The following is a 16,262-nucleotide window of genomic DNA, read 5'->3' on the forward strand; positions in this document are numbered from 1 at the left end:
ATATTCCCCTTTAAATGTCATAAAGGACAGATCAAAAGCAGCTGATTCTTAAAGCCACTTTGTCATTGATGCTTTTTATTCAAAAGCACATTAGTTTCTGTAATGATAAACCATTTTCCTCCCAGCATCTGGAGATTATCTGCAAATAAACGTGATTAGATCCTCCATCAGGTACAAAGGAACATAGGGAATGCTAATGAGTTGTTCTCATTTCATCAGTCTGTTGTATGAAAAATTTAAAAAAAAAATCCCCTCTTTAATTAAGAGGGATGAATGGAGATTAAACCAATCAGAGATGGGATATCTGAAGTTTAATCAACATTCATTTGTGGGTCTTAAACCAAAGATTCTGTTTCATTGAATCACAGCTGGAGCAATTTCTTCAGCGCTGTTATAAGAAAGAAACTTTTTGATAAAAGAAGTTCTTAATGGTGGGTGGGTTTGACTGGCACAGGATCAGCACATACCTCTCTAATTTGGAAATATCTAATTACACTTAATATGACATAATCACCTCACAAGTCAAATTTCAGGAAGATACACAGACTTGTTTTTCAGCAATGCACTTTTATTATTTTGAATTTTCACAAATCTGAGTGGAACAAGTGAAAATTCATGATATTTAAGATGCAAGGTCTCGAAACAAGTCCTTGTGTTTTACTGAAATTTTGCTTGTTAGTTGATTGTCTCTTATATGACCGTCATACCCATAGGCATGAAAACGGTAAGGCCAACAGGGATCTGACATTTGACCCCAGTGACCTTGACCTTCACCCAAATGCTTGACCTCTGCCTAATTTTGGAATCCACTTAAGTGTGCCACATTTGGTCCAGAATTGAATTAATTCATTTTCAACCACTTATCTGGGTCCGGGTCGCAGTGCCAGCAAAGCAAGCAGCTCATCCCACACTTCTCTATCCTCGGGTAACTGGGAAATATAATCTCTCCAGTATGTCCTAGGTCTTTCCCGGGGCCTCCTTCTGGTTGGTTGTCCCTGGAAGACCTCCCTAGGGAGACAAATAGGGGGCATCCTCACCAGGTGCCCGAACCACCTCAACTGGCTCCTTTCATGCGAAGAAGCAGCGGCTCTACTCTGAGTCCCTCCTGCATAGTCGAATTTCTCATCCTGTCCAGAAGTGTAAACGCAGATATCCAGTGGAGGAATCTCATTTCTGCCACTTGTATCTGCAGTCTTTTCATTACCCAAAGCTCATGACCGTACGTGAGGATAGCATAGATCGACTGGTAAATTGAGAGCCTTGCCTTCTGGCTCAGCGCCTTTTTCACCACAACTGTCCGGTACATCGTAAGACTTCAGATGCCGTCCCAATCTGTCTATTGATTTCGCACTCTAACTTACCTCCACTAGTGAACAAGACCCTGAGATACTTAAACTCCTCCTCTTGGGGCAATAACTCTCCCCTGACCCAGAGGGGACAATCCACCATTTTCCGTCAGAGGACCATGGTCTCAGATTTGGAGGTGCCGATTCTCATCCTAATTGCTTCACACTCAGGCTCAAGCCTGGTCAGTGAGCATCGGAGGTCACTGCCTGATGAAGCCAGCAGAACCACATCATCTGCAAAAGCAAATATGCAACCCTGAGGTCACCAAACTGGACACTCTCCAGTCTCTGACGGCGCGTTGAAATTCTGTCCATGAATCTTACAAACAGAAGTGATGACAAGGGGCAGCCCTGGCAGAGTCCAATACCCACTGGAAACAGGTCTGATGTAATGCAGAGAATGCGGACACAGCTCCTACTTTGGTCATATAGAGACTGCACGTTGCAGCAAATCTGGTACCCCATATTCCCATAGCACCCCCCACAGGATACCCCAAGGGGCCCGGCCATACACCTTTTCCAAGTCCACAAAACACATGTAGACTGGTTGGTCATACTCCCAGCCAAGACCCCTCGAGTATCCTTGCAAGGGTAAAGAACTGGTCCACTGTTCCCAACCAGGACGGAACCCACATTGCTCCTGAATCTGAGGTCCGATTAACAATGTAAGTCCCACCCTTGTACACTGGTATAGGCTTTCCCAGGGAGGCTGAGAAGTACAGTTCCTCTGTAACTGGAACACACTCTCCGGTCCCGTTTTTAAAGATGGGGGCCACCATCCCAGTTTGCCAATTCAGAGGTACTGTCCCTGTCTTCAGTGCAATGTTGTATGAGTCAGCCATGGCAGCCAAACAACATCCAGAAACTTCAGCAACTCGGGACGAATCTCGTCCAACCCCGATGACTTGCCACTGTGAAGTTTTTTAACTACGTCTGTGACTTGAATGAATTTATTCGGCACACGAAACACAACATAACGCACAACAAAACACCTCAGCAACAAAGCTGTGTGACCGAAAGGGCTTCCGCTAGGGTAATAGCACCAGATCCACCCAAGTCTTCCATCCCTGCCTCCTTAATGGAGAGCATATCAGTAGGGATGAGGGGATCCTCAAAGTGTTCTCTCCACCAACTGATGGTATCCTCAGTCCAGTTTAGCTGCTCTCCTCTCCTGCTGAACACAACCTAGGCTAAGAAATGCCTCCCTTTGCTGAGGTGCCTGACAGTTAGCCAGAAATGTTTTGAGGCCGACTAAAAGTAATTTTCCATGGCCTCTTCAAACTGCTCCCATGCCTAAATTTTTGCTTCAGTCACTACTGACTGGCTGCAGTTCTTTTGGCCCGCTGGTACCCATCCACTGATTCAAGGGAGAATTCTGAGCTAATCAAACAAGAAAGGCCTTCTTCTTTAGCCTGATGGCTTCCCTTACAGCTGGAGTCCACCAGTGGGTTCTTGGGTTGCTTCCACGACATGCACAGAGAACACTGTGGCCACAGCTCAAAAGCAACTGCTTCAGCAATGGAGACCTTGAACATGGGCTGCTCTGCTTCCATGTCCCTGTCCTCCCTCTTGATTTGGGAAAAGTTTCTTCGGAGAAGTTCAATTACAAAACACCACATGGATTCAGATCAGGGTGGCCATTCCTCCCAATCACTTCCCTCCAAGTTTGTCCATTGTTGCCCACCTGACCAGTGAAGTCCCCCAGTAGAACTAAAGAGTCTCTAGCAGGAACCTTTTCCGGGATCCCACTCAGTCTTTGAGAAGGCTGGATACTCTGAACTGCTGTTTAATACAACAGTCAGATTCCTCTCTCTAACCCGAAGTCGCATAGAGGCAGCCCTCTCGTTCAGTGGGGAAAACTCCAACATAACGGCCCTCAGCCGGGGACTTGTGAGTATCCCCTCATACACCCGATGCTTCTCACCCTGGACAACTCTGGAAAAATAGAGAGCCCAGCCCCTCTCCAGGAGTATGGTTCCAAAGCCCTGCTATGTGTGGAGGTGAGCCCAACTATTTCTAGTTGTTAACTCTCAACATCCCGCACAAGCTCAGGCTCCTTCCCCACAAGAGATGCAACATTCCACGTTCCAAGAGTTAAGTTCTATAACTGAATGTCAGTCTGTGAGGGCATTTGCCCATGTCCACTCCCAGAAAAGCAGTGCACCAGACCCTCTACAGACTCCCTGCAAGTGGTGAACCCACATGGAGATGACACCATACTGTTTCTTTGGGCTGAGCCTGACAGAGTCCCATGGTGGTAGAACCAGCCACCAGGCGCTTGCCTATGAGCTCCCCCCCACCCCAAGCCTGACACCAGGAGGAGGCCCTGGTCTCCCTAATCTGGGCGAGGTGACTTCTTCCCTAACTATGTCAATCATAAAGGGTCATGAAGATGAAGATCCCTCCCTGGATAGCCACCTTATCATGGTGGAGGGGTTTGTGTGCTCCAGTGATCCTAGGAGCTCTGTTGTCTGGAGCATTAGCTCCTGGTAGGGCCACCCTTGACAAATTGGTCCCAGGTGAGGAGCCAGATAAAGGGCAACCTTCATGACCCAAAATTGAATTGAAAAATCGAATTCCTTGACCTCAAAGTTTGCCTGAATGAATTCTTTAAGGGCAACCTTTGGGGGGCCAACCTTTACCAACACAAATTTTGGTCAAAATCAGCAAAAGGACCTGGGAGGAGTAAGCCAGACAGATAACTGGCCGCAGTGATTAATCTTTTGGCAAATTTGACTTGGTCCAAATCGGATTGCAAATTTTTAATTTTGACCTTTCATCCCAAATATCTCGACTCTGTGAATGACCTTTGCCAAATTGGACCTTGCTGGGCATTTTGCTTGAACCCATTTCCATGTGTGTGCCAAGTCTGATGCAAGTGTTTACCCCAATGATTGACCTTAGATAAATTTTATGTTGCACTTACAATTCCAGAATCCACTTCCATACATATGTGTGCCAATTTTGGTCAATGTTAGACTGCAAATAAGTCAAGAAAAATTTACCTTGGACTCCTATTGATTGATCTTTACCATAACAAACCCGTTAAGGGCAATTCTGGGGTTGACCACATAAAGTTCTAGAAATTGGCCAAAGAACCCGGGAGGAGTTAGGGAACGAACACACACATTGCTCAGATTGCAGCATGATGAGATGGTCTGATAAATTCAACAAACACTTTAAAAGTTGGGGTTTTGAGTGTACCTAACCTGTCTGGTGCTGTTGACTTATATTACGAGAAAAAAAATTAGCAGTCAGTTTCAGCCATTTAACTTTCTGAAGCAATTAAATTTAACAGGGATTACTTTTCTGGAGAGATGACATGGCATTGTGTCTGATTAGCTACATTATTTTCGTGCTGCATGCCAGTCGTTGTCATGGCTGGTTAGGCATCCCTTGTTGAGTTTAGATTTGTTGGTATTAAAGCCAAATTGCTGAGCGTGTGTGGCATTCAAGTTCCATTTATACTCCTACCATTCGCCAGATGGATGCTTCTCACAAGCTAACCAGGATAATGCAGTTGGGAAACCTTGGCAGCTGTTAACTGCGGCACGTAGCATAAATCAGCTAGTTTCTTTAAATTTGTCTGATGTTTGATGCTAATACTTTATACTCCTCTGCTTCCCATGTCTTTTTCTTCGCCAGTTGCTCCACAGAGTGAGATGTCTACCATTGCTATCGCAGTGAAAAACAGAGATTATAAGCACTTTGTCAGTAAACGAGCGGCCTCCATTCCCAAGATGCCGCAGGGTTTGTTGTGACTGATAAAATGGCTGTTTCTGCTAACTGTGGTTATGCCGCATATATCAAGGGGATTAGTCCTCTCATTCTCTTTCACCTTCTGGCAATGTATGAAAAGGCGGATTCAAAGTACAAAGTCCTCACAATGTTTTTTTTTTTCTTTCCCTGTAGTAGCAACGGTGTAAAGGTTGTACAAGCAAAAATATAGATTGGTTAGTCTACCCCAAACTATAACTCAAATGCAATAAATGCTATCATCTTGAAACTCACTAAATTAGCCAACTAAACACAAAACAAAATTAATGGAGAACAATCTTAGCTTGAAGAAGCCACGAAGGCTGAAGGAGGATATATCTGGCGGAGGATTTAACTTCATTTTTTAGTCAGATCACTACGGAGTAGTAGCATAATTACCCAAGGAACACATTATCTGCTTACAATCACTAAGGGCCCTTGGGCAAGGCCTTTAATCCCCTATTGCTCCCGGTGTGTAGTGAGCGCCTTGTGTGGCAGCACCCTGACATCGGGGTGAATGTGAGGCATAATTGTAAAGCACTTTGAGCATCTGATGCAGATGGAAAAGCGCTATATAAATGCAGTCCATTTACCATTTAACCAAACTTGACAGATCCATTTTGTAGATGGCTACATCAAGACTAGTCAGGCTACCTGGCTTCAAGTCATTCTATAAATTCGGCTAGCATATGTAGCGGTATGAAGGTCCCGGGTCCTGATTGAAAAGACGTTCCCGCTAGCTTGGCTAATGGGAAATTCCCCTTTGGCGACATAGTAGAGGACTGGTCTTTAGTGCGAGCCATCTGGAGTTCGATCCCACTGCCGTCCCAGCCACAAAGGTCCTACGGTCACAATCTGGCGTCACAAACAAGATGTGGGTAGTCACAGAACATGCTTAAATGCACCTGTGACTTCGGGATGAAGTCAAAAATGGTGGGGAGATATGTAGCGGGATGAAGGTCCCGTGTCCTGATTGAAAAGACGTTCCTGCTAGCTTGGCTAACGGGGAATTCCCCTTTGGCAGACCTGGTAGAGGAATGGTCTTTAGTCCAAGCTGTCCAGGGTTCAATCCCACCGCCGTCCCAGCCACAAAGGTCCTACGGTCACACATAGCTAGCTCATTAAGCCAGATATAATTTAATAACTTGGAAGGAAGGCATTTGTACTTTCTAGTCAATATATTATAACTGATGGCTACCTTTATTCACCTGTATTTTTTAAACATTTTATGTCACACAGTTGTAAAGGGATTAAATGCTGGAAATAGTTAGCTCAAGTCAGGTTAAACAATGTTCCCAGCATAGCCTAGCTTGTAAATGTCTATCGAGGAAATAGAGCTTATATCAATAGACATTTTTGTAATGTCCAAAAGACACACATTGTTCTGTCACACAGTCTTGTGTGTAAAAAGAAATAATGTTGAAAATAGCTAGCTAGCCTCAGACTAAAAACAATGTTCTCAGCATATAGCCTAGCTTGTAATTGTCTATAAAGGAAAATATAACTTATACCAAGACATTTTTGTAATGTCCAAAAGACACACATTGTTCTGTAACACAGTCTTATGCGTAAAAAAAAAAAATGTTGAAAAAATAGTTAGCTAGCCTCAGACTAAAAACAATGTGCCCAGCATAGTGTAGCTTGTTAGCTGTGGCATTAGCAATAAAATGAAGGTAAATAAACAAATTTTAAAAAAGACATTATCAACACACATTTTATGCCCAAAACATATTGCTAGGTCACACAGCCTTTCAGGGAATATTATTAACCGGTGTTTCATTTTGTTCCCAGTGGTTTGGGAACATTCATTTTAAGGTGTAAGTCAAAGCAGAAACGTTAAAATATTGATTCTGCTGTCAGACACAGCTGAAAATACTTCAAGATGCACTTGAAGAAAATAAATCGGCACCAGTTTCTCCTCTGCTCCTACGGTTGTTCTCCAGAGAGAAAACTCATTCAGCCTTGACGTATCTAGGTAGCTGTCAACAATCACACCTGCATGTGTATAAAAATGCTCATATTGCAAACAAAGAGCACAATGTCCTTAAATCCAACTGCTGTGTTTGCTTGCACTCACCACCTACACGTGTACAGCTTTTGTGTTGCTGTTACATATTCAGCATCACCATAGAGACAGGACTACTCGCATTGACATTTTGCATGCATCGGAAAATCTGATCTGCACTCAGCGCTCATGACTGCAATTCCCCCAAAGTAAATGTTAAGGCATCTGTTTAGGATGCGAGATGTAGAGAGAACTGGCGGACTCCCAAGGGAAAGATATATTTTCCAAGTACAGCACATGATGCAAGGAATCTTTGCTTGTGCAATGAGTGTGCGATGTGTTGGTAATGTATCTCACTACCAAATGCCTACACTGTAATTTATCTTGAATGCCTTGTGAATCAGGTCAGACAGGATAAATAGATTGGGTGGGTGGTGGTGGGGTAGAGATCCTACAACATTTATGTTGTTACAGCGCTTTATTCCTATCAATGCTTTTGGTATAGGTACTCAACAGGGTGCATACATAGGCCCATATACATTTGGCTTGAATATTAGTAGCAGCAAATAAAGAACATGAGCACCGAGTGCAACTTTAATTTTAAGGTAATTGCATCCAAATCAGGTAACTGATGTAGGAATTGAAGCGCTTTTGCTCTGTAGTTGTCCAGATTTAAAGGGATACACTTGACAACCCCTCCATGACGTCACCTAATGCTTAAATGAAGTGGGGCGAAATGCTACTATGTTCGCAGCGCCCGACTTGACCTAACTACCGGCAAAACCTACAAATGGGTAAAGAGATGGGTTGTGGGAAAGGTGACTACAGTGGGATGACAGAAGCCTGAACACCGTCACCAAGGTCGAACTGACCAAGCTAGCTAAGCGAACAAGCTAAATAACCCATGTTCGGGTGTTTGATTAATGCATATTTTTGCAGACTGGGTGATGGTTCTTGTTACATCTGGGCTGGGTGCCAAGTTTAAAAAGTTAGACCAAGATAAGGCCTCATTAACCATGACACCATCAGGAACTAACATCACCAAGCTATAGATACCTGCTAATTAATGCTTTTGATGCTAACATTCAAACTGGAGACTTGTTAGATAGTACAGTTATCTGCACAGTAAGCCATATTATTGTACATATTTGTCATAAAATGCTCAGTCAGGACAAACATGTCCACAACAGCGAGTAGCCATTAACTGCTAGCTGGGCCGTGCAGCATGCTAGCTGTTACTCAAAGGTGCTGTAATTATTCATAATATGGTTTATAATAGCTTAAAACTGATCAGTTGGATAAAATTTAAGACAAATACCACCACTGCCACCCAGTGAGTGAAGAATAGTAACATACAGTAAACTCTTCTACAAACAGGTTTGAAAAAGAAATCAGCAATTTGCAAGACAATTTTAAAAGGCTGTTGTTAATTTATTTTCTGGCTACTGGCTGTGCTAGTATGATTAGCATAAGAATACATCACAAATTAGCCGATGAAACTTGTTTCTAATCAGTAAACTATTAATATTTAATTGGGTAGTATCAAGCAGCAACCAAGTTAGTGATTTTATTAGTTTTTCATGCAGTTGTAGTGTTACATATTTATATGATTAGCTCTGTTTGTCCTATTGAGATATCCCATAATCCTTTGCGTGCTGCAATCAAAACAATATGGAGAAACCATATGCCTACAATTGCAAATGAACATTATACTACCAAAATGTATATTTTTATGCCTTTTATAACATGTATAAGAGACTGCATGTATGAGACCCATGAACACTTGCTAAAACAAATATTCCAAATATTCCGTGTCTGCTACCTTCAACCTGCATGCAACTTAATAAACGTAAACCGAATTTCAGACACACGAGTATATACTACTATATATAGTAGATACTCGTATATACTGCTCTGGAACAAACAGCACAAACTGTTGTAAAGGGTGATAAGCAAGGAGTTAAGAGAGCAAACTTCAGTTTACCCGACAATGACAAGAATAGGATGAGATCGCGGCTCAAGGAAAATCCCATTGTAAATAACAGTGAAATCACTCGAGATTCTCGCATATTTACATAAAATAAACACAACAACATTGTCTAAAAGCTTAGATAATATATTCACAAGAGTTTTAGGCATAATATACAAAGGGTTTTACCATATTGTTGACTTTTCGCAGTGCTGTCACCTCTCTGAGATTTTGCTAGATTTGCGCGATATTTAAAACCTCAGTAGGGCGAATATTGACAGCACGGCAGCTACTAGCAACACGGAGCTTCTCCTTCTGTTCCAACAGGCAAAATTAGTATATAAGTTAACTAATGTAATGGCTGTATCAATCAAATACTTAAAAAAGTGAAGGAATGTTGCTTAACTTGGGATAAAAAATGAAAATTCAATCGCCTGTTTTCTGCTAAGTGGTAGTTGCTAATTTCCTTACCAAAGTAAGGAAATACATGAGAATCTTTTCTTATCTGTCTATATTCACCTCTTTGTAATCTAAATATGAGCCAGCACTCAGGTACTTATCTTACAAACATTTTCAGTTTCATTAATTTTACAAATGTAATGTTAACGCGCAATTACTCCTACTTTAACACTTTCAACAGTTAAGCTAATTGACCACACAACTGCAAAGATATATTAATGTAATATGTATTTACAGTATACAAAATACATTTAAAGGTTATTTATCATAAGTATATAACAGCTATAACTGCTGCGTATGTTTAGCAGAGCTGCTATGAGTTTAATATTACCACAAAATGAAATGCCTAGCTGATTGCGTTTTACTCTGTTGGGAGATATTTAGTGTGCACTAAATAGATATAATCACTGCTTGATAGCATGATTTACAGAACCGCTTAACAAACTGAGCTATTTAGAATCTCACTGGAAAGATTGCGCCAGCTTCTATAGGGTACAGAAGTCTGTAGACACACGCTGCCCACTTTGCAGTGCAGTTTCATTCTCTTGCTGTCAATCATTCAGCAGTATAGTGTTGCACTTGCTACAGTACAGAGATTTGTTAATATTCCTTTACTGCTGCTGTAAATGATTGCAGAAAACTTTATTTATTTTGCACTCAGAGTGCGAGCAAGTGGGGGGAAAATACACTGTGAATCATCTCTGCGGTAATGGCACTCGTGCCTTTGTGCACTGCGTTTGTGTGCAACCATATTTCAGTGATGCCAACAGTAATGCACAAAAACAAACACACAGCAATAATGTCAAGGTGAGTGCAATTTTAAAAACCACCAGCTGGTGGCAGTTGTTCACCATTAAGTTGCGCGCACTTAAACTTGACAGTATAATCAACTCTGCATTGAGCACAAATGATATGTTATTTTCCCATCACATAATTGTCCTAATATAGTATTTTATGCTTAAATCTATAGTTTGCACATTTCTGGATGGAATGCAAACAGTTTGTGGTGGTAATCTAAAAACAAAAAGGTGGTCGGTGTTGTTGGGCCAATCTGGCATTTCTGCAGGATCAAGATCAAACCAGCATTCATGATTGCACCGTACATTCTGATATTTGCTTCTCCTCTACCCAGCAAGCCACCATTTTCTCGATGATGTTTCTTTCAGATGACTTGTTTTTATGGGGTTCCGAGTCTGATGAGCCACTCACTCCATGACTCTGTAGTGTATAAACCTCAACATACAACAAGGCATCATGGATCAACAGGCATTGATCCTGGAATACAAAATGTCCAATTAGGTCCATCTTTCATTATCGTGTGGAACTTTAGCATAAGGATTGGTGGCCCACAGTGAGTGAAGGACATAGCTACAGTAATGACAGAAGAAATTCTTGTAAAATGCATGATTTATTTGTTGGTTGAAGCCACGGTTGACTCTTTGACCAACCTTTCTCAATGATAAAAGGTTTTTCAAATGGCCTCTGATGGTGGCTCTTATTTCATCATTGACAACAGGTCTGACAATCATTGGAACATCATCAAGCATTCCTACCATTCTCCCCCTATGGTACTGCCACTCTTTTGCAAGGCCTGGCCACTCTTTCACAAGGTCTGACCAATCTTCTACCCAGTCCAACTTGCCTTGTGCAAAGTGCAGCCACTCTTCTACCCAGTCCAACTCATCTTCTGCAAGGTCCAGCCACTCTTTCACAAGGTCTGACCAATCTTCTACCCAGTCCAACTTGCTTTACGCAAAGTGCTGCCAATCTTCTGCCCGTTCCAACTAGTCTTTGCAAGTCCAGCCACTCTTTCACAAGGTCTGACCACTCTTCTACCCAGTCCAACTTGCCTTATGCAAAGTGCAGCCAATCATCTGCTCATTCCAAAAAGTCTTTGCAGGTCCAGTCACTCTTACACAAGGTCTGACCACTCTTCTACCCAGTCCAACTTGCCTTGTGCAAAGTCAAGCCACTCTTCTACCCAGTCCAACTCATCTTCTGCAAGGTCCAGTCACTCTTACACAAGGTCTGACCAATCTTCTACCCAGTCCAACCTGCCTTATGCGAAGTGCAGCCAATCTTCTGCTCATTCCAACTAGGTTTTGCAAGTCCAGCCACTCTTACACAAGGTCTGACCACTCTTCTACCCAGTCCAATTTGCATTATGCAAAGTGCAGCCAATCGTCTGCCCGTTCCAACTAGTCTTTGCAAGTCCAGCCACTCTTTCACAAGGTCTGACCACTCTTCTACCCAGTCCAACTTGCCTTATGCAAAGTGCAGCCAATCTTCTGCCCGTTCCAACTAGTGTTTGCAAGTCCAGCCACTCCTTCACAAGGTGTGACCAGTCTTCTATCCAGTCCAACTTGCCTTGTGCAAAGTCAAGCCACTCTTCTACCCAGTCCAACTCATCTTCTGCAAGGTCCAGCCACTCTTTCACAAGGTCTGACCAATCTTCTACCCAGTCCAACCTGCCTTATGCAAAGTGCAGCCAATCTTCTGCTCATTCCAACTAGGTTTTACAAGTCCAGCCACTCTTACACAAGGTCTGACCACTCTTCTACCCAGTCCAACTTGCCTTATGCAAAGTGCAGCCAATCTTCTGCCCATTCCAACTAGTCTTTACAAGTCCAGCCACTCTTTCACAAGGTGTGACCAGTCTTCTATCCAGTCCAACTTGCCTTATGCAAGGTGCAGCCACTCTTCTACCCAGTCCAACTCATCTTCTGCAAGGTCCAGCCACTCTTTCACAAGGTCTGACCAATCTTCTACCCAGTCCAACTTGCTTTACGCAAAGTGCTGCCAATCTTCTGCTCATTCCAACTAGGTTTTGCAAGTCCAGCCACTCTTACACAAGGTCTGACCACTCTTCTACCCAGTCCAACTTGCCTTATGCAAAGTGCAGCTAATCTTCTGCCCGTTCCAACTAGTCTTTGCAAGTCCAACCACTCTTACACAAGGTCTGACCAATCTTCTACCCAGTCCAACTTGCCTTGTGCAAAGTCAAGCCACTTTTCTACCCAGTCCAACTAATCTTCTGCAAGGCCCAACTAATATTCTTTGTACTGTCCTTTCTCATTCTGTCTGGACAATGTAGCATTTTCTCTCTCTCTCCTGCTCTCTGCTCCATTGTGTTGTTCTGCATCCACAATGAACATAAAATCATTCCTATTTATATTTTCATGTAATTGAAAGAATTTCATTGCTTGGCGATGTCTCCAGACGATACTGGGATCAGCCGTGGTTGGTGTGTTTTTTTTTTTACACAACTTGAATCAGTTATTTGGTGAGGTTTCAAACATCTGTTCATCAAAAATGCTTATCAGCTGTTTCAAAACAGCTTGTGAGCTGGTGGTGTTGCAGATGTAGAAACCTGATAGTAAATTTATGGTTTTGAACATTGAGGCTCCTGTGGATCCTGTCTGTGCTACCAAACACTTGTAATATTTTTGCTTGTTCAGTGGTGACAAAAAGTGATGTATTGAGAGCTGATCCTTTTTGAATTGAATCATTCAGACAGTTCTCTGATCTGAGCGACTGCACGACTCTGTTCTCCGAGTGCACGCCACAAAACAACAGCAAACCATGTCTGGTGTCCATTCATTCAACAGAACACATCACAGCGTGCAAACCTGACACCACATGGACTGTGGTTGTAGATTTGAAACAGTCAAGTGGCTCATATTTTTCGTGCTGGGCACAGATGCATTGTGCCCCCCCAACGCTGTGTGAATCACAGAGACAAATGCACGCACACTGTGACACGTCCTCCCCTTGTCTCACTCGTCAGCCCCGCCTCTTTTTCCTCACTCCTCACTCTAGGTCGCTCTCTGATGTTACTCAATTACAAGCGTAGACCCCCATCGGAGCTGACAGCTGTTCGCCGGATGATGCCACAGAGGCCATAGATAAAGCTGACACACGTTTCGGTGTGCGGAAACAGCGGCGTGCGCACACACGCAGTCGCCAAGGCCAACTTAAGACCCGTTTGAAAACTGGAAATCATCTGAAACAGTTTGTTCATTTAGTGTTTCAAGTAGTGCGTAATGAAACTTAACCGTTTTCTGTAATAACTGATTTATCCAGTGTTTCGAGCATTCTGAAACAGTGAATCGCTTTCTGAAACAATGGCTCATTTAGAGATCTGATTGCATCAAAGCAGTAATTTATTTTCTCAAGCAGTAGTGTTGACGAGTGTTCGCCGGATGATGCCACAGAGGCCGTAGAGAAAGCTGACACGTTTCGGTGTGCGGAAGCAGTGGCGTGACCACACATACAGTGGCCAAAGCCAAACTGAGACCCATGTGAACACTAGATATCATCTGAAACAGTTGGTTCATTTAGTGTTTCAAGTGATGTGTAATGAAACTTAACTGTTTTCTGTAATAACTGATTTATCCAGTGTTTTGAGCATTTTGAAACAGTGAATCACTTTCTGAAACAACAGCTTATTTAGAGATCTGATTGTGCCAAAACAACAATTTATTTTCACAATCAGTAGTGTTTAAAGCATTTTGTTTGTGCCATCCTTCGACACACTGAATCAACAGATTCATTCAGTGTTTCAGTTGATATGAAAATTACTTTCTGAACCAACTGCTCCATGTAATATTTTTACTGGTTCAAAATTATTATTTTCTGAAGCAAGAGTTCTGTATAGTGGTTTTAACATTTTACAGCTGCAGGTTAGTTTGAAACACTAAATAAACCAAGTGATAAAAATTACTTCATGTTTGAGCATTTTGAAACTATTTTCTGGAGCAGTCATACTGCATTTGTGTCAGGCCTTTTGAAACAATTGATTCATTCAATGTTTCAGGTAGTCTGATAATTTCTTTCTGCAGCAGCTGGCTCATTTCATATCTTGAAATGGTAAATCATTTTACAAAGTAGCTATTTTACTTAGTCTATTGAACCTTTTGAAACACTGAATTGCTACCTGGAATAACTGGTTCATTCCCTGTTTTGAATTAATAAACTGTCTTCTGAAGCAACTACTTTAGTTAGCATTTTGAGCATTAGGAAACAGTAATCAATTTTATGAATCGGCTGGTTTATTTAGCTTTTAGAGCTTTGCAGTGGATGGAATTATTTTCAAAGGAACTGTTTCACTGGATTTTCTTAATATTTTGAAACACTAAATCATTTGAAGCAGTTAGTTCATTTAGGCTCGTGGATTTTGAAACACATAGATTTACTTGAAGCAGTTGGTGTTTCAAGAGGGTCAGCAGACCAAATCAATATATGAAGCCAACAGGTTAATTTAGTTTTCTGAGCATTTCTAAGCACTGAATCATTTTCTCAAGTGAATGGTTCAAAGATTTATGAAGCCTTGTTTCACCAAAAACTATTTATGTTCTCCACATACTATCAGAATTGGTCCACATCCAGAATTGGACCTGGACCATATTGAAATTCTGATACTGCACCTGACTTTCAGAAAGGTGAAAATCTGTTGCATGAATCCAGAAGTGGTCACTTGCACGTTTGGAAGTAGGACGATATCAGATTTGTTGTTAAAATACCAAATTTTGCACATTTGACATAAATCAAATCCTACCCCAAAACCATTTAAGAGAAAGTGATTTGCAAGGTCACTAAACAGCTTATAGTATTCTGATCCTAGACCCTTCCAGAAGTGGTGGCCAGTTTTAAGAACACATCAACTTCTAAGTAATATCATTAACTTAATTATTAACTTCTGGTTTTGTGCAGAACATTTGCACACTATTATGGACGGCTTTGAAAACCAAAATCCACCCTACAAGCTAAAGATATATCATGTTTTTCACAAAAATGTCTTCATAAATGCATACATACATCAGTTTGGCAGCTGGTGCTGTGAACCAAACTAATGAAATTAGTAGTTTCAGTAGTTTCAAACTGCTACTGTGAACTTGACTGCATTTGTCCTTTTGAACATTTCATTTTATATACATATCTGGGATAATATGACTTGCTAATTTCTATAAAATGTACAATCTAAGAAGTCTGTGCTCCAGTATTTTCATTGAGTCAAATTTTAGTATTATTTAGATGGTATGTTAGCATCTTTAGCACTAATTAGCAGGTATCCATAGCTTGGTGACATTACCTCCACTCATCCTGCAATGGCTGCTGAGGGAATATTCCCCTCATAAATTTTAATGTTTACATAAAATCAACTCATTATGAATATACATTAATCAAACACCTGACCCCAAGATTTGTGTGTTAGCTTTATGGGACTATTCCACAGAGCGCCGCTACTTCCTGTTTCATCTTGAAAAACAAAGTGCAGCTCGTTTTGAAGCATTATAGTAACGTCTTGATCCATCTTTATCAATCTTGAACAATCGCCGTGAAATTTAAGCTGATCAAAAAATTTAAACACGATTTGCCAAATTGCCGGTAGTGCATGGAAATATCCGGGTGTTCGCACTCTTAATTTCAGTTATGATCAAATGTCTATAAATAGGTAGTCCTAGAGATTACAGCTTGAAACTTGTTTGGTTTTGCTCCATCAGGGTAAAAATTTGAAGCAAAATTTGTTGTGGTTCTGGCTGAGGGCGCAGCCGGGTGTAGCTCCATACTTTTGTTTTGAGGCGGATTGCCAGGTCTGCAGTTCATAAGCCAGCCTGTTAGGTGAGCTGGAGTAAGCCATTTCTGTACATTTTTTGGTTCGTGGGTGACTGTAATAAAAAGGTGAAATGTGGAATAGGGGTGTTACAGTGTGCTGTGCAGCTTTTGT

Source organism: Thalassophryne amazonica, chromosome 22, assembly GCF_902500255.1.
Source record: "Thalassophryne amazonica chromosome 22, fThaAma1.1, whole genome shotgun sequence".
NCBI lineage: Eukaryota > Metazoa > Chordata > Actinopteri > Batrachoidiformes > Batrachoididae > Thalassophryne > Thalassophryne amazonica.